A 25,263-nucleotide genomic window follows, 5' to 3' on the forward strand; every position below is an offset into this window, starting at 1 on the left:
ACCGAGTCTAATACGAGATTATTTTTTTAGCAGCTCGCAGCCACCTCGTACCAAAGTCGTACCAAACTCGTACAGCTCGTATCGAGATCGTTGTGCTCGTATGCAACTCTTAACAGACTCCTCTTGGACTCCTCATGGACTCATATTGGACTCCTATGGGGCTCGTAACACACTCGTAGCATACTCGTATGATACTCGTATATATGTAGTCTCTTCCCGAGTCCTTACCGAGTTATGTTATAATTATTTGGAAACCCGACTCCAATATTCATGACCCGTGTCATTTAAATATGTTGCAAGGGGAATCTTCCACATTCACCCAGGTTTCAAGGCTCAGGGATATTTACACAAGCTTATTTGTACAATTGGAGGTTCCCGATTGTTAAATCCTAGAATGGAATTGGAGTTATGGAATATGTTACACAAATCAGAATAGCGGATATCGCCACATCTCCTTTGTAAACAATTTAAAGATAAATCTGCCTCCTTGTGCTGTGACGCTGAACAAGATTGAGCTCTTGTCCATTCAATTTGGGTTTAAACACTAGGCCTTAGTGTCCGTACCATGATTCAATAATTTCACCCTTACATACCATTTCTCATAAGAGCGAAGTAGAACACCATATCAAATAATATGACCATATTTTTCGAGATTTACTTTCATACCTGTTTCATTATAAATATGTCAAGGGCATCTATATTTTTCTCGAATACAACAATCTGAAGGGGAAGGGATTGGTGTTGCCTGAGAGAAGGAAATACCATCAGCAAACAAATTATTAATGGCAGGAGTTATAAATATTCCCCATACCCTCACTATCAATAAGAGTATATAAGTGACTGGGCTGTGGGGTAGTGGTCAAAGCGTTCGCTCGTCACAATGGGTACAATGTGTGAAGCTCATGTGTAGTGTCCTCCGCCATGATATTGCTGGAATATTGCTAAAAGCGGCGTAAAACCATGCTTGCTGACACACTTAACAGCTCTTCATTTTGCTTTAGTGGCCGTCGGGTGGCCAAGTGGTTAAAACGTTCGCTCGTCCCGCCGAAGACCTGGGTTCGATTCCCGAAATGGGTACAATGTGTAAAGCCAATTTATGGTGTCCACCGCCATGATATTGCTGGAATATTGCTAAAAGCGTTGTAAAGCCATACTCACTCATTAACTCTCATTTAATGACCACTTAAACGGTGGTCGTAACCCATTAAAACATTAGCTCGAAGTCACTCTTCTTTCTCATGCCGGCGTTGAATGCCGTTAAATCATGAAACTGTCACATCACAAAAATAAAGAATCCCTCATGTCTCACGGCTCTGACATTCAAAATACAAAACATCTACAGTGTAATCAAAGTATTTACATGGTCAAGCGGTTACTGGCGAACAATTGGAATTCACATCTCACAGCTCTGACATTGAAGTACAAAACATATGCAGTGTAATCAAAGTATTTACAGGGTCTAGCGGTTACTGGCGAACAATTCTTATTCATGTTGCCCACCTATTTTCTTTTACTGGGTCCCTTTTTCACGTCACAATACAGTTTAGTATTGTATAATAAATTGAATATGAAACACGTACGTGTTATCGTGGTGTATAAGTCGCCCTGTCACTCATGGTCAAAAGGAAAACATTTAAAATATTTCCAAAAATCGAACAAAATAGAATTTACATGTGGTGCTGACACTCTCTGTCCCTGGGGTTGCTGACAACATCCCACAATGTGTTGTGCTACTGCCGTGGTGTCTATGATTGGAACAAACATCGCTATTATCCGGTTGCTTAGCAAACGGCCTGTTCTGACTGCCATCTTTGTATCTTAACATGTTGCAATAAAACACTGTTTTGGTTGTTGCCTAATTGGCGCAGATAACAGTAGGGCCGCAATGAAAATAAACAAATGTCATGCACAAATCCCCAAGTTTAGAGGGCAGTTTTTTAACATTAACATTATGGCAAGAGCGACTGGGAGTCAACTATGGACTTTCATTAAAACGATTACTTGTCATGGCTATTCATAACTCATATTGTGTTTCCTATTAATGTGAGGCTTTACAAAACGCAAAGGTCATTAAAATTTAGCCACAATGATCTGTGGCTCACCTGTATTATGAAGAAATAATCATTGCAGAACTGGGCTAGGATTTCTGGGCTCGATCGCAGCGCCACCAGTGGCTATTATAAGTTATGTCCCTTCTATGACCCTCCTATTGACCAATCTGATTCCATCTCTCATATAACTTGCATTTGCTTTAAACAAAATGGCGGCATCCACCCGAAACGATTATTGTAATAAAACGGGTCTTGCCTCGCGAAGTGCTAAAATCACATGAACACCTTGATTAAAAACTTCAAAAGATTTGGAAATTGTTGACGGTACACATCCTTTGCAAATCCTGCAGTCGTCCAAAATGTGCACGTTGAAATCCATGTTGTTTACTGCCAATTAGTTAATGTCAATTTCGTTATGCGATTTTAATTGGACTGTGCCAGTCCAGCCAAAATATAACTCCATAATTCCAGTCTAGTTCAGCAAGGGCGGAAACTGGACTTCTAGTGTCACTTAGGTCCCTTGCCTCGTGAAGATGATATGAGCATAAGTCTAAAGCCTGACTTGCACTACATTCTTTTATTTTGCATTGGCTCGTTTTTTTTAATTGTGTTTGCTCTTTCTGAAATATTACGAGCCAAATGACCGAGGAAAACTCACAAATTTCAATAGAACTCCATGATCCGTCAGTGGTTCCAGGCGAGTTGTCCTCGTCATTGCTTTTCCTCCTGCAATTTGCTGGTGTACATTCTTCACTGTCTGTGTCACTTTGACCTTTCTCCATCTCGGCCATATTCAACCACTGAATATATCGTTCTAATTTCTATCTTTGAAGATTCTTCACTACTTCCTGTCTTTCATGAGGGTCTTCAATTTAAGTTGGCACCAAACTCGTCATCATCATCCTACAACAAAACCGCCTAATGTGTAAAACGCCTGTCAACAGGACGGTCCTACATTTTCCGCCACAGCACTGTAGCTCACCTGGATAAGGAATCAAGACAATGTTACCTTTCAGTATGGTCGAAGTAAAAAGGTCAAATCAGTGTCAAAAGGAACACATATGTTGAACCCCACTCACTACACATTTACAAGATTTCATTACATTTGAATACTAATGACCATAAAGAGCCTTTTTTTCAAAAATAGCTGCCGTGGTGTCTAATAGTTAGTTACAGAGGCAGATGGAGCCGCCATTGGACGCCATAGCCACAACACATTAAATGGCACTTGAATTCCAGAAAAGCACATGCAGCAATATATTAAGGCTTACACAGCGTTGTACCCGGTGACCCGACTGTAGGAACCAGTTTGAAAACATGTCACCATTATATTTCGTGCTGTTTTAGAAATACAGTTCATGTTTACATGTCATATTAATCAAGGAGAAACAAGGTTTACTGTCAAAACAAACTCCCCGCAAAGAACAAAAGTCTACATGTTCAAATTTTAGCAGTTGATTTTTTAAAAAGCATTATTTATTACTTGATTTGAAGGTTCATTAATGTTGTGCAAGTTCCTATATGCAAATGTTGTTAACAATGTCCTCCTACTGAAGTATGAAAATTGTGCCTACATTTAGAATTCTCACTATCGTAGCTCCCGTACATTAACAAACACTTACGAAAATAGTAGCACTAAGATCGTAGCTCCCATACACTAACATAGACTTACGTTAGTCGTAGCGCTAAGATAGTATATACCATACATTAACATAGACTTACGATAGTAGTAGCACTAAGATCGTAGCTCCGATACATTAACCTAGACTTACGATAGTAAAAGCACTTAGATCGTAGCTCCCTTATATTAACAAATACTTACGATAGTAGTAGCACTAAGATCGTAATCTCATACATTAACAAATACTTACGATAGTCGTAGCGATAAGATCGTAGCTCCGATTCATCAATAAATACTTACGATAGTAATAGCACTAAGATCGTAGCTCCTGTACATTAACAAATACTTACGATAGTCGTAGCGCGAAAATCGTAGCTCCCATACATTAACATAGACTTACGAAAGTAATAGCACTAAGATCGTAGCTCCCATACATTAACCAATACTTATGATAGTAGTAGCGATAAGATCGTAGCTCCCATACATTAACAAAGATTACATAGATTAAAGATAGAATTAGCAAGAAGATTGTAGCTCCAATGCATCAACATAGACTAACGATAGTAGTAGCGATAAGATCGTAGGTTCCATTCCTTAACATAGACTTACGATAATCGTAGCGCGAAGTTCGTAGCTCCCATACATTAACAAATACTTACGATAGTAATTGTCCTAAGATAGTAGCTCCCATACATTAACATACACTTACGATAGTCATGGCGCTAAGATCGTAGCTCCGATACATTAACATAGACTTACGATAGTAGTGGCACTAAGATCGTAGCTCCGATACATTAACATAGACTTACGATAGTAAAAGCACTAAGATCGTAGCTCCCTTATATTAACAAATACTTACGATAGTAGTAGCACTATAATCGTAGCTCCCATACATTAACAAATACCTACGATAGTCGTAGCACTAAGATCAAAGCTCCCCTACATCAACATAGACTTACGATAGTAGTAGCGATGAGATCGTAGCTTCCATACATTACTATAGACTTATGATAGTCGTAGCGCTAAGTTCGTGGCTCCCATACATCAACATAGACTTACGATAGTAATAGCGCTAAGATCGTAGCTCCCATACATTAACATAGACTTACGATAATAGTTGCACTAAGATCGTAGCTCCGATACATTAACATAGACTTACGATGGTATTAGTTCAATATCGTATCTCCCATACATTAACAAAGACTTACGATAGTCTTAGCACTAAGATCGTTCCTCCCATACATTAACATAGACTTACCATAGTGTTAGCACTATTATCGAAGCTCCCATACATTAACAAATACTTGCGATAATCGTAGCTCGAAAATCGTAGCTCCCAAACATTAACATAGACTTACGATGGTAGTAGTACTAGGAGCGTTGCTCCCATACATTAACATAGACTTACGATAGTAGTAGCACTAAGATCGTAGCTCCCATACATTAACAAAGGCTCACGATAGTAGTAGCACTGCGATCTTAGCTCCCATGCATTAACAAATAGTTACGATAATCGTAATGCGGAAATCGTAGCTCCCATACAATAATATAGACTTACGATAGTAGTAGCACTAAGATCGTAGCTCCCATACATTAACAAACAGTTACGTTAGTCGTTGCGCAAAAATCGAAACTCCAATACATTAACATAGTTCAGTGCTAACAGTGGGATGACGGACGCCCACCATAACATAACCTCAGTTTGACAATATGTGAAGGTTATACAGGAAATCGGGTGTTTTGTCACAACGTCATCTAGACCGTTTGGGCGTTGGCAGCTCACGTGTGTCTACCGTAATACGAGCTCTGTGGTGTGAGACGATGGCAAAATAAAACCTTGAACAATCTTAACTCCGTTATGCAATCTTTGTGAATGAAAAGAAACCCATCCTTAAAGGGAATGTACAATGACGGCTATGTTTGTTTTGAAATCATGCATGAAATAACTTTTGAGTATGCCCTCTCACATTCAGCTGAACGATTCAATTCACAACCAAACTCTATACAGCTCCGCACAGCGAATCAAACAACCCGAATGTACTTGCTTCAGTCATATTTATTTTATTGGAGCAATCACTCTTCAACCCAGAGTTCCTTGCGGCCAGCCTAGTAGCTCTGTCACATCCTACACAGTCAATTCGCGTGTTTTCCATTTATCTGTTTCATTTTGGATGAGTCTACATATTTAGAAAAAGATATATCATAAACTCAGGGTTAGAAATTGGCACTAGTCCTATAGTTCTTGCCAAACTGCCCAATAGTTAAGGTATCATAAGGACTAGTAGAAATTTGCCATTTTTAAGGGTTTTGCTATATATTATCATTATAAGGACTTGTGGACCAAAAATGTTAGTTTCTAACGCTGTAAACTGCTCCAATTTCATTAAAAATATATCCCCAAACGTGAAAAAAATATTTTCATTTGCGTATTTATCCTCTATGTGCTGTCATCGAAACCATATTGGTCACCGACCAGTTATCGCCACTTTTCCCATGTCGTTTTTGAAATATTCCGCGTAGAACGTTAACTGTGTCAATAACATTGATTTGAGCTGTAAATAACATTTCTGTTATAACGCGACGATAGGGAATCAAACAGCGGACATAGAAATTTCCCGTCGACCAACTACACTAGTTATAGCCATCGTCTAAACAACATGTGTCACGTGACCACATGCACCACATCAGTTATACACATTTCTTTTTCGATTTTCTCTGTTCTCAATACACATGGATTTATCAGAGACCGGAAAATAGAGGCACGACCCTCCCAACAGTTTATCATAAACCATCAGCGCTACAGTCTGGCATGTAACTGATACACCCCGACACCCTGCTGCTAACCTCCCGGTACTGCAATAGATTCGCAGACATTCACAACTGGTCATTCTGGTAACCACGTGAACAATATTACATACTATCCTAGGTTAATTCCCTTAGCCGTGATTTCTCCGACTACGACCAACGACAATCCAATAAAAAAACGGCAGATTACATTGATTTTTATCTGATCTCTCCTTAGTTGACTGCTAAGTTTACAAATCAATACAATGTATTGTACATCAATTACAATTGAAGTAGGAAATAGAGTGATAGTACAATATTCAGTGGCAGTATCAAATACAAATATGATGGAGGTGATAATAATGTTCACCTATCAGCAACAGTGGTCAAGCTTTCGAGATAGGCTCAGGCTGAACACAAGGGTGAAAATTGATGTTCACATGGAAACTGGTCTTGATGTAATGTCAGATGAAATGTGTGATATAACTAGCTTCCAGCACATTCCACACAGTGCTTGACAAGTCCAGTGTCACTAAAACATCAGAGAATATTCCACATGTTTCGATAGCGCTTGACATCCATTATTTTATTTTACAGATAATTCGAGCATCTAAATATAATAACTTCAACACCACTACTTACAATACATAATATTACATTCCTGACATCTAAACATAGTTCATATACAAATCAAGACCTTCTACTGCATATCAACAGAAACAATGTAATACAGTTACAATCATTGTCTAACAATCAGCTACATCGCTTTATAACACTCACAGAAGTCTGCTTTGTTTACGTTTTCTTCTTATGAAAACGAACAAACTTTATACCACATGCGTGCGCGTTATAACGGGGAGTTGGCGATAACTGGTTGCTAGATATCATACGGTCACTTTAATATGTAAAGCTATTTTGTCATGCACCTCCCTGTCACAGTTATAGGAATAAGTGCGTTTGTTTTTTACAAACAAAAGTCCAATGACATAAGCCTACACCCGCGGGGTGATAAGTGCGACCTCTGGGGCAGAAACTCCTCTCGCGCAATAAGACGAGCACAACCGAGAAAGTTCAGGAGTTATCGACTGTTGTTAGCAAAATGCTTCAGAACAGTAAAAGTACTGGTCCTATATAAACATTTGTCTCAAAGGAAAACGAGAAAAACTAAAACAAGATGTGAGAACGTGCACGCTATCAAGGGGAGTTGGCGATAACTGGTCGCTAGATATCGATACCATCACTTTGGTAAAGCTATAATGTCAAACACCTCACTGTTGCAGTTATGGTGTGTCTATATAATTATGTAAACAAATATGTAAGGCTTGCATTGACCCGGTTGTTCTTATTTCAGAACAAGTGCGTTTGCTTACAAACAAAAGTCTGATGATACAAGCCTACACCAGCGGGGTTATCGCTGTGACCACTGGAGCAGAAACTCCTCTCAAGGAATAAGGCGACACTCGAGTAAGTTCAAGGGTTATCGACAATTGTTTACAAACAACGCTTCAGAACAATCCAAGTAGTGGTCCTTTATATTTTCTGCTGTTGCTCGTCATCCTTTAATAAACATGACACAACAAGCATACTGCAACTAGACTAGTTTCGTTTTCTCATTCAGCTATGCCGAGCAGGGAGTCAGCTTACACATTGTCCCATTCGTTTTCAAATTCAACCACACATTAAAGAGTGGTATAATGAGGTATACAAACAAGCATAACAACGTGGACACTTACTTACTGTGTAGTATGAAGAAGAAATGTGTGGACGAAACCAGCGTCAAGACCCTCTACAAGGAAGCTGGTAAAACCTGTACTAAAAGTAACTGTTTATAAGCTCCTCACACTCTGGGTAGGAAAGCAGAAGCAAGCTCCTCCACAGCGCTAGCACACCTCGCTAAGTAACACGAGCGCCACCCGACGGCCAGGCAAAAACTGGTTCTACTGGTGCTACGCGACGCAAGCTCAAGTAGACAGTCTGATATCTGGCTAATGAGACATGACTGTGTGTGGCAGTAGTACAACTGGACTGTGACAGTGTCAGGCAGTGTTACAACTGGACTGTGACAGTGTGAGGCAGTGTTACAACTGGACTGTGACAGTGTCAGGCAGTTTTACAACTGGACTGTGACAGTGTCAGGCAGTGTAACAGCTGGACTGTGACAGTGTCAGGCAGTGTTACAGCTGAACAGTGACAGTGTCATGCAGTGTTACAACTGGACTGTGACAGTGTCATGCAGTGTTACAACTGGACTGTGACAGTGTCATGCAGTGTTACAACTGGACTGTGACAGTATCAGGCAGTGTTACAACTGGACTGTGACAGTGTCAGTCAGTGTTACAACTTTACTGTGACAGTGTCAGGCAATGTTACAACTGGACTGTGACACTGTGACAACTGTGTTAGGCAGTCATACAACTAGACTGTGACAGGGTCAGGCAGTAATACAACTAGACAGTGACAGTGTCAGGCAGTGTTACAACTGGACTGTGACAGTGTAAGGCAGTAGTACAACTGGACTGTGACAGTGTCAGGCAGTAGCACAACTGGACTGTGGCAGTGTCAGGCAGTGTTACAACTGGACTGTGACAGTGTCAGGCAGTGTTACAACTGGACTGTGACAGTGTAAGGCAGTGTTACAACTGGACTGTGACAGTGTCAGTCAGTGTTACAACTTAACTGTGACAATGTCAGGCAGTGTTACAACTGGACTGTGACAGTGTAAGGCAGTAGTACAACTGGACTGTGACATTGTCAGGCAGTAGCACAACTGGACTGTGGCAGTGTCAGGCAGTGTTACAACTGGACTGTGACAGTGTCAGGCAGTGTTACAACTGGACTGTGACAGTGTCAGGCAGTGTTACAACTGGACTGTGACAGTGTCAGGCAGTAATACAACTAGACTGTGACAGTGTCAGGCAGTAATAGAACTAGACTGTGACAGTGTCAGGCAGTGTAACAACTGGACTGTGACAGTGTCAGGCAGTAATACAACTAGACTGTGACAGTGTCAGGCAGTAATACAACTAGACTGTGACAGTGTCAGGCAGTAATACAACTAGACTGTGACAGTGTCAGGCAGTAATAGAACTAGACTGTGACAGTAATACAACTAAACTGTGACAGTGTCAGGCAGTAATACAACTAGACTGTGACAGTGTCAGGCAGTAATACAGCTAGACTGTGACAGTGTCAGGCAGTGTTACAACTGGACTGTGACAATGTCAGGCAGTAATACAACTAGACTGTGACAGTGTCAGGCAGTAATACAACTAGACTGTGACAGTGTCAGGCAGTAATAGAACTAGACTGTGACAGTAATACAACTAAACTGTGACAGTGTCAGGCAGTAGTACTACTAGACTGTGACAGTGTCAGGCAGTAATACAACTAGACTGTGACAGTAATACAACTAAACTGTGACAGTATCAGGCAGTAGTACTACTAGACTGTGACAGTGTCAGGCAGTCATACAACTAAACTGTGACAGTGTCAGACATTAATACAACTAGACTGTGACAGTGTCAGGCAGTAGTACAACTGGACTGTGACAGTGTCAGGCAGTACTACAACTAGATTGTGACAGAGTCAAGCGGTAGTACAACTAGACTGTGATAGAGTCAGGCAGTAATACAACTAGACTGTGACAGTGTCAGGCAGTAATACAACTGGACTATGACAGTAATAAAATTAAACAGTAACAGTGTCAAGCAATAATACATAGTGACAGTGTCAAGCAGTAATAAAACTAGACATGACACAACAAGCATACTGCAACTAGACTAGTTTCGTTTTCTCATTCAGCTATGCCGAGCAGGGAGTCAGCTTACACATTGTCCCATTCGTTTTCAAATTCAACCACACATTAAAGAGTGGTATAATGAGGTATACAAACAAGCATAACAACGTGGACACTTACTTACTGTGTTGTATGAAAAAGAAATGTGTGGACGAAACCAGCGTCAAGACCCTCTACAAGGAAGCTGGTAAAACCTGTACTAAAAGTAACTGTTTATAAGCTCCTCACACTCTGGGTAGGACAGCAGAAGCAAGCTCCTCCACACCGCTAGCACACCTCGCTAAGTAACACGAGCGCCACCCGACGGCCAGGCAAAAACTGGTTCTACAGGTGCTACGCGACGCAAGCTCAAGTAGACAGTCTGATATCTGGCTAATGAGACATGACTGTGTGTGGCAGTAGTACAACTGGACTGTGACAGTGTCAGGCAGTGTTACAACTGGACTGTGACAGTGTGAGGCAGTGTTACAACTGGACTGTGACAGTGTCAGGCAGTGTTACAACTGGACTTTGACAGTGTGAGGCTGTGTTACAACTGGACTGTGACAGTGTCAGGCAGTGTAACAGCTGGACTGTGACAGTGTCAGGCAGTGTTACAGCTGAACAGTGACAGTGTCAGGCAATGTTACAACTGGACTGTGACAGTGTCATGCAGTGTTACAACTGGACTGTGACAGTGTCAGGCAGTGTTACAACTAGACTGTGACAGTGTCAGTCAGTGTTACAACTGGACTGTGACAGTGTCATGCAGTGTTACAACTTGACTGTGACAGTGTCAGGCAATGTTACAACTGGACTGTGACACTGTGACAACTGTGTTAGGCAGTAATACAACTAGACTGTGACAGTGTCAGGCAGTATTTCAACTAGACAGTGACAGTGTTAGGCAGTAATACAACTAGACTGTGACAGTGTCAGGCAGTATTTCAACTAGACTGTGACAGTGCCAGGCAGTAATACAACTGGACTGTGACAGTGTTAGGCAGTCATACAACTAGACTGTGACAGTGTCAGGCAGTAATACAACTAGACAGTGACAGTTTCAAGCAGTAATACAACTAGACTGTGACAGTGTCAGGCAGTAATACAACTAGACAATGACAGTGGCAAGGAGTAATACAACTAGTCTGTGACGTTGTCAGGCAGTAGTAGATCTAGACTGTGACAGTGTCAGGCAGTAGTAGATCTAGACTGCGACATTGCTAGGCAGTAATACAACTAGACTGTGACAGTGTCAGGCAGTAATACAACTAGACTGTGACAGTGTCAGGCAGTAATACAACTAGCCTGTGACAGTGTCAGGCAGTAATACAACTAGCCTGTGACAGTGTCAGGCAGTAATACAACTAGACTGTGACAGTGTGAGGCAGTAATACAACTAGACTGTGACAGTGTCAGGCAGTAATACAACTAGACTGTGACAGTGTCAGGCAGTAATACAACTAGCCTGTGACAGTGTCAGGCAGTAGTGCAACTCTTGACATGAGCACCATCCAGGAAGAGGAAAATCACATGAGTTTGAAGGATGATATGTGTTCCAGGCAACAACGTCAGCAACAACAGGAAAAGCATTATGCATTGAAGCATTTTTTATAATGGCTTGGGTTAACATATTTTGCAAATTTCAAATAATTTTCCTCAAACATGGGGGAAAGGGTAATACTGTTTTGTTTGTTCGTTTGTTTGTTTTCTTGTGTAACACCGCACTCCAGCCACATAAAAATGAAGCTTTTAAATGTTTACACATGCACCTTTATGAAGGCCGTGCTATTAGTGTATTTCAGTGTTTCGATATTTGTTATCTTTTGTGTACAGTGTTAGATTAAATAGCTTTCTGTGAATAGAATATGAGTCGTGCGTTTCCTCCCAGTGGCGACGAAGCACCGGGGCGTGGCCTCATGGACACAAGAACTGTGTACACCACGTCATGTATTGTGTACTTGCCAGCTGTAAAGTATACATGACGGTTCTTTTCGTCAAAAATTCCGGTATTGACTAACACAGCAACAAGTTTAAATGAATCATCCTTCGCACAACGTGGCAGTCAATATGCAGATTCAGGGTTTTAGAAGTACGTCGCTAGGCCACTGAAACGAGTCCCAATAACATAGAGCTAGTCAAAGAAATAGATTCCAAACTCACAAACTGGCACTGGTAATAATAGTGTACAACTGAAATAACTTCCTGGTGTATATTTCTGGTTCTTTCCGTCACAATACCGGTATTGACTAACACAGCAACAAGTTTAAATAAATCATCTCTCGCACAACGTGACAGTCACTATGCAGATTCGGGGCGTTAGAAGTACGTCGCTTGGCCACTAATACGAGTTCCAATAAAATAAAATAGATCGATGAAATAGATTTCAAAGACAATTATGTGTCGGACGGATTTCCAAGTGTGTGTAATTTCAACATATTCCCAAGATACTTATATATCACACGCTAGTCATTGTGTGCGAGACAGTCGCATAATCTCTAATGCAGGACCAAACGCCGCTGGTTGCCTCAAGGCATACACTTTGGAAGTGCAAAGGAACACACTGCTGTTGTTTAAAGTCATACATTAGTACTGTTGTTGTCTAACAGGAGACACTGCTGTTGTCTAAAGGAACACACTGCTGTTGTCTCAAGGAACACACTGCTGTTGTCTAAAGGAACACACTGTTGTTTTCTAAAGGAATACACTGCTGTTGTCTCAAGGAACCCCCTGCTGTTGTCTTAAGGAACACACTGTTGTTGTCTAAAGGAACACACTGCTGTTGTCTAAAGGAACACACTGTTGTTGTCTAATGGAATACACTGCTGTTATCTCAAGGAACCCCCAGCTGTTGTCTCAAGGAACACACAGCTGTTGTCTAAAGGAACACACAGCTGTTCTCTAAAGTCATACACTAGTACTGTTGTTGTCTAAAGGAACACACTGCTGTTGTCTAAAGGAATACACTGCTGTTGTCTAAAGTCATAAACAGCTGTTGTCTAAAGTCATACAGTGGTATTGTTGTTGTCTAAAGGAACACACAGCTGTTGTCTAAAGGAACACACTGCTGTTGTCTAAAGCAACACACAGCTGTTCTCTAAAGTCATACACTAGTACTGTTGTTGTCTAAAGGAACACACTGCTGTTGTCTAAAGTCATACACTAGTACTGTTGTTGTCTAAAGGAATACACTGCTGTTGTCTAAAGTCATACACAGCTGTTGTTTAAAGTCATACACTAGTACTGTTGTTGTTTAAAGGAACACACTGCTGTTGTCTAAAGGAATACACTGCTGTTGTCTAAAGGAACACACAGCTGTTGTCTAAAGTCATACACTAGTACTGTTGTTGTCTAAAGGAATACACTGCTGTTGTCTAAAGTCATACACAGCTGTTGTTTAAAGTCATACACTAGTACTGTTGTTGTCTAAAGGAACACACTGCTGTTGTCTAAAGGAATACACTGCTGTTGTCTAAAGTCATACACAGCTATTGTTTAAAGTCATACACTAGTACTGTTGTTGTCTAAAGGAACACACTGCTGTTGTCTAAAGGAACACACTGCTGTTGTCTAAAGGAACACACTGCTGTTGTCTAAAGGAACACACTGCTCTTGTCTAAAGGAACACGTGCTTTAGTGGGGAAAGTGAGACTGGGCTAGGTGTTATAGTGGTGAAAGTGAGACGTGGCGACGTGTTATAGTGAGGAAAGTGAGACTGGGCGAGGTGTATAGTGGGGAAAATGAGTGACAGCGAGTTACATTTGGGGAAAGTGATCTTGGGCTAGTTGTTATAGTGGGGAAAGTGAGACATGGCGATGTGCTATAGTGGGAAAAGTGAGACGTGGCGACGTGCCATTGTGGGGAAAGTGAGACTGGGCGAGGTGTTACAGTCGGGAAAGTGAGACGAGGCGACGTGCTATAGCGGGTAAAAGTGAGACGTAGCGACGTGCTACAGTGGGGAATGTGAGACTGGGCGAAGTGTATAGTGGGGAAAGTGAGACTGGGCGAGGTGTATAGTGGGGAAAGTGAGACTGGGCGAGGTGTTACAGTGGGGAAAGTGAGACAGGGCGAGGTGTTACAGTTGGGAAAGTGAGACTGGGCGAGGTGTTACAGTAGGGAAAGTGAGACGGGGCGAGGTGTATAGTGGGGAAAGTGAGACTGAGCGTGGTGCCTAAGTGGGGAAAGTGAGACTGGGCGAGGTGTTACAGTAGGGAAAGTGAGACTTGGCGAGGTGTTACAGTAGGGAAAGTGAGACTGGGCGAGGTGTTACAGTAGGGAAAGTGAGACTGGGCGAGGTGTTACAGTAGGGAAAGTGAGACTGGGCGAGGTGTTACAGTAGGGAAAGTGAGACTGGGCGAGGTGTTACAGTAGGGAAAGTGAGACTGGGCGAGGTGTTACAGTAGGGAAAGTGAGACTTGGCGAGGTGTTACAGTGAGGAAAGTGAGACTGGGCGAGGTGTTACAGTAGGGAAAGTGAGACTGGGCGAGGTGTTACAGTGAGGAAAGTGAGATTGGGCGAGGTGTTATAGCGGGGAATGTTAGCGACAACGAATTATAGGTGGGGAAAAGTGAGACTTAGCGAGGTGTTACAGTGGGGAAAGTGAGACTGGGCGAGGTGCATTGTGGGGAAAGTGAGACTGGGCGAGGTGTATAGTGGGGAAAGTGAGACTGGGCGAGGTGTTACAGTAGGGAAAGTGAGACAGGGCGAGGTGTTACAGTGGGGAAAGTGAGACTGGGCGAGGTGTTACAGTGGGGAAAGTGAGACGGGGCGAGGTGTTACAGTAGGGAAAGTGAGACTGGGCGAGGTGTTACAGTAGGGAAAGTGAGACTGGGCGAGGTGTATTGTGGGGAAAGTGAGACTGTGCGAGGTGTATAGTGGGGAAAGTGAGACTGGGCGAGGTGTATAGTGGGGAAAGTGAGACAGGGCGAGGTGTTTTAGAGGGGAAAATGAAACGTGTGGATGTGGTATAGTGAGAAAAGTGAGACTGGGCTAGGTGTTATAGCGGGAAATGTTAGCGACAACGAATTATAGGTGGGGAAAAGTGAGACTTAGCGAGGTGTTACAGTGGGGAAAGTGAGACTGGGCGAGGTGTATAGTGGGGAAAGTGAGACTGGGCGAGGTGTTACAGTGCGGAAAGTGAGACAGGGCGAGGTGTTACAGTTGGGAAAGTGAGACTGGGCGAGGTGTTACAGTGGGGAAAGTGAGACGGGGCGAGGTGTATAGTGGGGAAAGTGAGACTGGGCATGGTGCCAAAGTGGGGAAAGTGAGACTGGGCGAGGTGTTACAGTAGGGAAAGTGAGACTTGGCGAGGTGTTACAGTGAGGAAAGTGAGACTGGGCGAGGTGTTACAGTAGGGAAAGTGAGACTTGGCGAGGTGTTACAGTAGGGAAAGTGAGACTGGGCGAGGTGTTACAGTAGGGAAAGTGAGACTGGGCGAGGTGTTACAGTAGGGAAAGTGAGACTGGGCGAGGTGTTACAGTGAGGAAAGTGAGACTGGGCGAGGTGTTACAGTAGGGAAAGTGAGACTGGGCGAGGTGTTACAGTGAGGAAAGTGAGAGTGGGCGAGGTGTTACAGTTGGGAAAGTGAGACTGGGCGAGGTGTTACAGTAGGGAAAGTGAGACTTGGCGAGGTGTTACAGTAGGGAAAGTGAGACTGGGCGAGGTGTTACAGTGGGGAAAGTGAGACTGGGCGAGGTGTTACAGTAGGGAAAGTGAGACTGGGCGAGGTGTTACAGTAGGGAAAATGAGACTGGGCGAGGTGTTACAGTGAGGAAAGTGAGACTGGGCGAGGTGTTACAGTAGGGAAAGTGAGACTGGGCGAGGTGTTACAGTGAGGAAAGTGAGACTGGGCGAGGTGTTACAGTAGGGAAAGTGAGACTGGGCGAGGTGTTACAGTGAGGAAAGTGAGACTGGGCGAGGTGTTACAGTAGGGAAAGTGAGACTGGGCGAGGTGTAACAGTAGGGAAAGTGAGACTTGGCGAGGTGTTACAGTAGGGAAAGTGAGACTGGGCGAGGTGTTACAGTAGGGAAAGTGAGACTTGGCGAGGTGTATTGTGGGGAAAGTGAGACTGTGCGAGGTGTATAGTGGGGAAAGTGAGACTGGGCGAGGTGTATAGTGGGGAAAGTGAGACAGGGCGAGGTGTTTTAGAGGGGGAAATGAAACGTGTGGATGTGGTTTAGTGAGAAAAGTGAGACTGGGCGAGGTGTTATAGCGGGGAATGTTAGCGACAACGAATTATAGGTGGGGAAAAGTGAGACTTAGCGAGGTGTTACAGTGGGGAAAGTGAGACTGGGCGAGGTGTATAGTGGGGAAAGTGAGACTGGGCGAGGTGTTACAGTGGGGAAAGTGAGACAGGGCGAGGTGTTACAGTGGGGAAAGTGAGACTGGGCGAGGTGTTACAGTGGGGAAAGTGAGACGGGGCGAGGTGTATAGTGGGGAAAGTGAGACTGGGCGTGGTGCCAAAGTGGGAAAGTGAGACTGGGCGAGGTGTTACAGTAGGGAAAGTGAGACTTGGCGAGGTGTTACAGTAGGGAAAGTGAGACTGGGCGAGGTGTTACAGTAGGGAAAGTGAGACTGGGCGAGGTGTTACAGTAGGGAAAGTGAGACTGGGCGAGGTGTTATAGTAGGGAAAGGGAGACTTGGCGAGGTGTTACAGTAGGGAAAGTGAAACTGGGCGAGGTGTTACAGTAGGGAAAGTGAGACTGGGCGAGGTGTTACAGTAGGGAAAGTGAGACTGGGCGAGGTGTTACAGTAGGGAAAGTGAGACTGAGCGAGGTGTTACAGTAGGGAAAGTGAGACTGGGCGAGGTGTTACAGTGAGGAAAGTGAGACTGAGCGAGGTGTTACAGTTGGGAAAGTGAGCCTGGGCGAGGTGTTACAGTAGGGAAAGTGAGACTGGGCGAGGTGTTACAGTAGGGAAAGTGAGACTGGGCGAGGTGTTACAGTAGGGAAAGTGAGACTGGGCGAGGTGTTACAGTGAGGAAATTGAGATTGGGCGAGGTGTTACAGTAGGGAAAGTGAGACTGGGCGAGGTGTTACAGTGAGGAAAGTGAGACTGGGCGAGGTGTTACAGTAAGGAAAGTGAGACTGGGCGAGGTGTTACAGTGAGGAAAGTGAGACTGGGCGAGGTGTTACAGTAGGGAAAGTGAGACTGGGCGAGGTGTAACAGTAGGGAAAGTGAGACTGGGCGAGGTGTTACAGTAGGGAAAGTGAGACTGGGCGAGGTGTTACAGTAGGGAAAGTGAGACTGGGCGAGGTGTTACAGTGAGGAAAGTGAGACTGGGCGAGGTGTTACAGTAGGGAAAGTGAGACTGGGCGAGATGTTACAGTGAGGAAAGTGAGACTGGGCGAGGTGTTACAGTAGGGAAAGTGAGACTGGGCGAGGTGTTACAGTGAGGAAAGTGAGACTGGGCGAGGTGTTACAGTAGGGAAAGTGAGACTGGGCGAGGTGTAACAGTAGGGAAAGTGAGACTGGGCGAGGTGTTACAGTAGGGAAAGTGAGACTGGGCGAGGTGTTACAGTAGGGAAAGTGAGACTGGGCGAGGTGTTACAGTGAGGAAAGTGAGACTGGGCGAGGTGTTACAGTAGGGAAAGTGAGACTGGGCGAGATGTTACAGTGAGGAAAGTGAGACTGGGCGAGGTGTTACAGTAGGGAAAGTGAGACTGGGCGAGGTGTTACAGTGAGGAAAGTGAGACTGGGCGAGGTGTTACAGTAGGGAAAGTGAGACTGGGCGAGGTGTTACAGTGAGGAAAGTGAGACTGGGCGAGGTGTTACAGTAGGGAAAGTGAGACTGGGCGAGGTGTTACAGTAGGGAAAGTGAGACTTGGCGAGGTGTTACAGTAGGGAAAGTGAGACTGGGCGAGGTGTTACAGTGAGGAAAGTGAGACTGGGCGAGGTGTTACAGTAGGGAAAGTGAGACTGGGCGAGGTGTTACAATAGGGAAAGTGAGACTGGGCGAGGTGTTACAGTAGGGAAAGTGAAAATGGGCGAGGCGTTACAGTAGGGAAAGTAAGACTGGGCGAGGTGTTACAGTGAGGAAAGTGAGACTGGGCGAGGTGTATAGTGGGAAAGTGAGGCAGGGCGAGGTCTTTTATAGGGGAAAATGAGACGTGTTGACGTGCTATAGTGAGAAAAGTGAGACGTGGCGCCGTGCACATGATTACCCCACCCTATAGAGTTCACCCGGTTTTGGTCGCACACACAATGAACCGACGACTGATTCAATGACGTCACTGTCTGATATTCCCCTTTTACTTCCTTGTTGTCGGTGGAGTTCCTGTCGCATTTCGATATTGATCATTCTTCGTAAGGGCCGTGGAACTACAGAACTGGGCCCTTGATGAGTGTTATAAAATAGATCTGTAAAGAGATCTGTACACACATACCCGATGTCCCACACGACGTGTACGACCGTCTTGTTGACTGACAAGGGAACTCCTTGTAGGTATAGTGTACAGACAGGTAAGAATAATGATTGTTTTGTTTTGTATTAACCTGGTGTAAGATTGAGAATACTTCATAACTAAAGAAGAGGAAATACACATTGTCGTGTACACATGACAGCCACCCGTGACTTACTTGTTGTAAGATTCGACTGACAGGATCGGGTGGTCCGGCTCGCTGACTTGGTTGATGCATGTCATCGATCCCAATTGTGTCGATCGCTGCTAATCATGACAATTACAGGATTGTCTGGTCCATACTCGATTACAGACCGCCGTCATATAATTGCTGAGTGCGGCGTTAAACAAACAAACAAACAAACAAACAAACAAGTAACATGATACGCCGTGATATTACTGAAATATTGTTCAAAACAATTGCTCACTCACTCCTCCCATGAAAATCTATATGAGCAGCCCCAGGTGTTTGTTTAGTAGCAAGAGTTATCTCTCTCTAAACAGCAAATTAAAAATATATTTTATTACTCCAATCAAAACCAGAGTACCAAGGATTTAACTGAATATTTCAAGCATTGGATCCCCAGAGACGAGCGTTCCGTGTTGTTTGAGCAGGGTTACAACATATAAGGCCTCACTCACTCACTCACTCACTCACTCACTCACTCACTCACTACTCACTTACTCACTCACTCACATCCCTACCCACCAACTCACTCACCAATTCACTCACTCACCAACTCACTCAGCAATTCACTCACTCACTCACTCACTCACATCCCTACCCACCCACTCATCCACCAATTCACTCACTCACTCACTCACCAACTAACTCACTCACTCACCAACTCACTCACCAACTCACTCACTCACTCACTCACTCACCCACATCCCTACCCACCCATCCACTCACTCACCCACCCACACACTTACTCACTCACTCACATCCCTACCCGGCCACTCATCCACCAATTCACTCACTCAATCACTCACCAACTCACTCACAAACTCACTCACTCACTCACTCACCAACATCCCTACCCACTCACTCACTCACTCACTCACTCAGTCACCCGCAGTAGAATCGGTCTTCAGCAACTCATGCAAATCAATCACTCGATTGTCTGGTCCAGACTTGCTTATTCACAGAAAGTCGTCATACGGCTGGAATATTGCTGAGTGCGATGTTAAACAGTAAACAAACAAACAACAACAATTAGAACTGTCGTGGTGTGGGTATACAACTGTGGAATGATAGCACATATCATTAATCATTTGTTACAACCTTTACCCAACATATTTGCTATACATGATTAAATCGATATGCAGCCCAGAAACTACGCACTAATCAACCCGTTGCACGCGGTACTTTTTACCAGAGTTTCCTGTGACTATGGACCTGGCTGTGACCCTTGTATTTCTATGCACGTTGGTCGACACACAACAACAGGTCCTGCTGATCATGTGTTATGCAAAAGTGAGTGTGGCGAGTGAGTGAGTATTGGTTTATGCTTCACACATTGTACTCATGTCGGGAATCGAACCCGGGTCTTCGGCGTGACGAGCGAACGCTTTAACCACAAGGCCACCCAACAGCCCCGAGAGTAATGAATAACAATATGATCAATATCGACCTAATGGCGTTTTACCATTTGACATTTATCGATAATATTCATCAAACCGTTTCCGTCATTTGCATCCTCGATTGTCCAGGGTTTATATCTCCATTCTAGGATCATATCACCCTAAAACTATTCGCCGCCACAGATAGTTTCAAAAGTGACGTCACAATCTCTTCTACAGCTAGTTTCAAAAGTGACGTCACAATCCCTTCTACAGCTAGTTTCAGATGAGACCATTTCTAACTTAACACATATCACTAATTTCATATCAATGGGAAGCCAAGGAGAGAATATATATTATATAAGTAAAAAACCAATGATTTGAGTTTTTGCGATGCTATACACAGTTTTATCAGTTGAGTGTGCTAACCGTGTCTTTCTGTCCCTGCAATGATGCGGGATAATGTTTAATACATCATCAGTACATCCATAATACATTCATTCACTCATCCAAATAATGGGCCGACCACTTAACCTGAGACCTGTGAAGATCCGGGGTAGAATAGGTCTTCAGCAACCCAGGCTTGCCGTAAAAGGGGACTATGCTTGTCGTAAAAGACGACTAACGGGATCGGGTGGTCAGGCTCGTTGACTTGGTTGATGCATGTCATCGATCCCAATTGCGAGGATCGATGCTCATGATATTAATCACTTGGTTTTCTGGTCCAGACCCCATTATTTACAGACCGCCGTCATATAGCTGGAATAGCGACGTTAAACAACAAACCAACCAGCTTCACCTGAATGTGAAGGTATGCTGCCAAGCCACGAGGAAATTACCGGCAACTTCTTCCGGGTAGAAACACCAAGGTGCGATTTGTACGGTGGCCCATACCCGCCACTGGTGAGATCATTTTTCACTGTATGCCTCTATATTCTATCTGGCGGTCGCCAAATACTTTATCTGGTGAGATCAAATACAGATGTTTACAGGGGAAAATGATCTCACCAGTTGAAGTATCTGGTGGCCGCAAGAAAAATATTTAGCAGCCGCCAGATCAAATGTAGAGGCATACAGTGAAAAATGATCTCACCAGTGGCGGATATGGGCCACCGCAGATTTGTAATACTGCACTGGGGAACATACAGTCCCACGTATCAACACTATGGGTGACACGTGGGCGGTTGTTAGGCAGGTAGTTTGTGCATATCTGGTTGACGTCACCAGCGGGGTGTCATTGTGTATGTGGACCATTGCGTAACGGTACATAATGCATATGTTAAATGTTTTGTAACATTTACAGACGGTGACTCTCTCACTGGAACAAGACGGAAACATGGATAGAAAATATGTCATTGCAATTGCTGTGTGTGTGACTGTGGTAGTCGTCATCATCGCCATCGTCGTTGTCGTCGTGGCTCTGTTAATCAGCCGTCGGAAGAGGGTTGTTCGTAAGTACTGACTTTATGTACTGGTTGTAGAACTTCTGTTGTATACCCACACCATGATAGTTCTAATTGTTTTTGTTTGTTTGTTTACTGTTTAACATCGCACATAGCAATATTCCAGCTGTATGACGACTTTCTGTGAATAAGCAAGTCTGGACCAGACAATCGAGTGATTAATTTTCATTGGTTGCTGAAGACCGAATCCACCCCGGGTGAATGAGAGAGTGAGTGAGTGAGCTTGGTTTAACGCCGCTTTTAACAATATTCCAGTTATATCACGGCATGTCAGCTTAATGTGGTAGGAAAGCCCGAAGTGATGCAGGTCTCAGACGTTTACCACTTCAGTGAAACCCACGAGCACGGGTATGGTGCTGACAAATTTAGAAACATAATCAGGGCGAACCGGGATCCGAACAGACAATCATGGGTTTCTGGTGTGCCCAAGGGACGCAATTCTACCCCGGATCTTCACGGGTCTCTAACAACAGATGAACTGTTCGTGGGGGATATATTTACATGCATGTACAATCATTTCGACAAAAGCTTTTTCGTACATCATCTCTTGCTTGGGATGTTGACAATATTCTAATATCTCAATATTAATCACCAAGCAATCCTCATATTTGTAACTATTCTAAAGTTGACGGTATTTCTCCAAGCCAGTATGAAGGAATTCTTCAGATTATATGACTGATCATGACTCAGATATGTGTATTTTGATTACAGTAGTTATGGTAAGAAACTGAGAGAATCCTGTTGTACATTTGGTTTCCATACATGAAATGAGAATGGTGATTCTATTCACATATATTACTCATAAACTTACATAATCCTGTTGTACATTTGGTTTCCATACATGAAATGAGAATGATGATTCTATTTACATATATTACTCATAAACTTACATAATCCTGTTGTACATTTGGTTTCCATACATGAAATGAGAATGATGATTCTATTTACATATATTACTCATAAACTTACATAATCCTGTTGTACATTTGGTATCCATACATGAAATGACAATGATGATTCTATTTACATGTAGTACTCATAAACGTACATAATCCTGTTGTACATTTGGTTTCCATACATGAAATGAGAATGATGATTCTATTTACATATATTACTCATAAACTTACATAATCCTGTTGTACATTTGGTTTCCATACATGAAATGAGAATGATGATTCTATTTACATATAGTACTCATAAACTTACATAATCCTGTTGTACATTTGGTTTCCATACATGAAATGAGAATGATGATTCTATTTACATATAGTACTCATAAACTTACATAATCCTGTTGTACATTTGGTTTCCATACATGAAATGAGAATGATGATTCTATTTACATATAGTACTCATAAACTTATATAATCCTGTTGTACATTTGGTTTCCATACATGAAATGAGAATGATGCTTCTATTTACATATAGTACTCATAAAGTTACATACTCCTGTTGTACGTTTGGTATCCATACATGAAATGAGAATGATGATTCTATTTACATATAGTACTCATAAACTTACATAATCCTGTTGTTTGGTATCCATACATGAAATGAGATTGATAATTCTATTTACATATAGTACTCATAAACTTACATAATCCTGTTGTACATTTGGTTTCCATACATGAAATGAGATTGATAATTCTATTTACATATAGTACTCATAAACTTACATAATCCTGTTGTACATTTGGTTTCCATACATGAAATGAGAATGATGATTCTATTTACATATACTACTCATAAACTTACATAATCCTGTTGTACATTTGGTTTCCATACATGAAATGAGAATGATGATTCTATTTACATATATTACTCATAATGGCGTCTGTATGGTTGATTATCTACTAGCGTCTTCATAATTATATCCATACATTACAATATGTGAGGTCGGTATAGCTGGCAATTCATGTCACTTCACAAACTGCACATTTAACAATGACACTGAGCTCGTTACAAATAATGTCTCCCGAGTGAATCTTCCGTCAATATATTTTCTCTCATGCACCTACACATATACATACAATGTAATTGATAGTAACGCTGTCGCTGCAATATATCACCTGACCAACATACACCAGGAAGCAGTTGAACGCACAGATAAGGGTTAATGTGGTATTTGTGCTAAACATTCAACCACCCTGGTGGGAGCGAGATGTAGGACAGATAAACATGGAACAATATTCTACACTCAGAGATCGTGTTTTGAACTCTCTCTCTCTCCCTATCTCTCTCCCTATCTCTCTCTCCCTCTCTCTCTACCTCTCTCTGTGTGTGTCTCTCTCTCTCTCTCTCTCCCTCTCTCTCTCTTTGTTTTATGCTGACATTATCCAACACTTAGGCCACACAGAGATTTTGTGTTTTGAACTATGTTTGTTTTCTCTCTCTCTCTCTCTCTCTCTCTCTCTCTCTCTCTATGTGTCTCTCTCGCCCTCTCCCTCCCTCTCTCTCTCCCCCCGCTCTCTCTCTCCCTCTCTCCCTCTCTCTCCCCCTCTCCCCCCTCTCTCTCCCTCTCTCTCTCTCCCCTCTTCATGCTGACATTATCCAACACTTAGGCCACACAGAGATTTTGTGTTTTGGACTATGTTTGTTTTCTCTCTCTCTCTCTCTCTCTCTGTCTCTCTCTCCCTCTCTCTCTCTCCCTCCCTCCCTCTCTCTCTCCCCTCTCTCTCTATGTGTCTCTCTCTCCCGCTCCCTCCCTCTCTCTCTCCCTCTCTCTCTCCCTCCCTCCCTCTCTCTCTCCCCTCTCTCTCTATCTATCTCTCTCCCCCTCTCTCTCCCCCTCTCTCTCCCTCTCTCTCTCCCCTCTCTCTCTATCTCTCTCTCTATCTCTCTTTCTCTCTCTCTCTGTCTCTCTCTCTCTCTTTGTTTTATGCTGACATTAGGAATAATATATCTGTAAGCCTTACACTTTTCACACGCAAATAAATCTCTTACAAAACAATAAGATGGATGTTATGTTTAACGCTGCCATATATTTACATCAAGTAATTTTCTTTGATAGGCATTTAGAAGTTGGAGTACTAAGTAAGGATAATATGTATGCATGAACAACTTCTTTATTACAATCAAGAGCGACGCTTCGGTGTAGGTTCTAACATCAAACAAGTGATAACGGTGTTAGAACCTACATTAAAACGTCGCTCTTAAATGTAATAAAGAAGTTCTTTATCCATAAATCTTATCCTTACTTATTAAGTAAACTGTTGAAACTAGGAACTGCAACCCATTTGCACTGATACATTTTCTACTAGGGCATTATGCTGAATAAAACGTATGTGTGTCTATCAGAACGACATAATGTATGTACGTCTATCGCCGATATATTGCGTGGACGACGCGAATCTATGACTAAAAGTCAAATTGTTAAATCTTCAGCGTCAGACAAAATGGTAATCAATTTCCTCTTCACTTATTCCTTATGGCCAAAGAGACTAGAACAGGCCAGCAATATTCTTCAGCTATGACGTCACTGCATTTACACTTAGTCGCGTGACGTCATGGCACTGTATGACGTCATCATGGAATGTCGCTGCACACGCTATTATCAACTTCTTGAAAAAACATATAAATCAGAAGGATAATTTCTCATAGATGAAC

General features: G+C 42.9%; 1 long non-coding RNA gene across 2 annotated transcripts; it reads right to left on the reverse strand.

Moving 5' to 3' along the window:
- Nucleotides 1-2,764: 2,764 nt before the first annotated feature.
- On the reverse strand, nt 2,765-10,542 carry LOC125374181. 2 transcript variants are annotated; one of them, XR_007218533.1, is made up of 2 exons: nt 10,377-10,542; nt 2,765-2,954 (listed from the first exon to the last, which is right to left on the reverse strand). It is a non-coding gene; the product is annotated as an uncharacterized LOC125374181 (long non-coding RNA). The 2 variants fall into 2 exon arrangements; XR_007218534.1 differs by lacking the exon at nt 10,377-10,542 and adding an exon at nt 8,194-8,346.
- Nucleotides 10,543-25,263: the final 14,721 nt, after the last annotated feature.

The sequence above is a fragment of the Haliotis rufescens genome, unplaced genomic scaffold (assembly GCF_023055435.1).
Source record: "Haliotis rufescens isolate VD_foot unplaced genomic scaffold, xgHalRufe1.0.p SCAF_53, whole genome shotgun sequence".
Taxonomy (NCBI): Eukaryota; Metazoa; Mollusca; class Gastropoda; order Lepetellida; family Haliotidae; genus Haliotis; species Haliotis rufescens.